The sequence below is a fragment of the Priapulus caudatus genome, unplaced genomic scaffold (assembly GCF_000485595.1).
Source record: "Priapulus caudatus unplaced genomic scaffold, Priapulus_caudatus-5.0.1 Scaffold2257, whole genome shotgun sequence".
Classification (NCBI taxonomy): Eukaryota; Metazoa; Priapulida; class Priapulimorpha; order Priapulimorphida; family Priapulidae; genus Priapulus; species Priapulus caudatus.
In genome coordinates, this window is record NW_014579318.1 from 7,079 (window position 1) to 7,484 (window position 406).

Genomic DNA, 406 nt, shown 5'->3' on the forward strand with positions numbered 1-406 from the left:
TAGTATTATCTATCTTTACAACTCCCTAAGCCGAACTCCCAATCGAACTCTCTCTTTAGAACTCCTTATCGAACCTTCTCTCGAACTCCCTTCTATCGAACTCTTTCTCCAACTTCTCTCTCGGGACCCCCGGATTTACGCTCTATTTATCTTATTATTGACAATGGTAAAGTATAAACACAATCAGCTGTTCGTTTCTAGTGACGTTGACGTCACCAACCAATCACAAAGACGTTCACATGACGATCACGTATACAAACATGGATGGACGAACATGGACGAGCGTGGACGAAACCTCACATTAATATTCTGCTTTATCAGGTTCATTTGTTATTAGATTAGGTTATTACAGTTATAAATGTCCTATTCCCAATATTGCCCACAGGTTACGCTATGAAAACAGGGG

At 40.4% G+C, this 406-nt stretch overlaps 1 long non-coding RNA gene across 1 annotated transcript in view; it reads left to right on the forward strand.

The window, feature by feature from the left end:
- Window positions 1-248: 248 nt before the first annotated feature.
- LOC106818460 overlaps window positions 249-406 on the forward strand; it is a 15,814-nt gene continuing 15,656 nt past the window's right edge. Inside the window, exon 1 of the long non-coding RNA XR_001395225.1 lies at window positions 249-321. This is a non-coding gene — a long non-coding RNA (uncharacterized LOC106818460). The remainder of the gene's footprint in view (window positions 322-406) is intronic.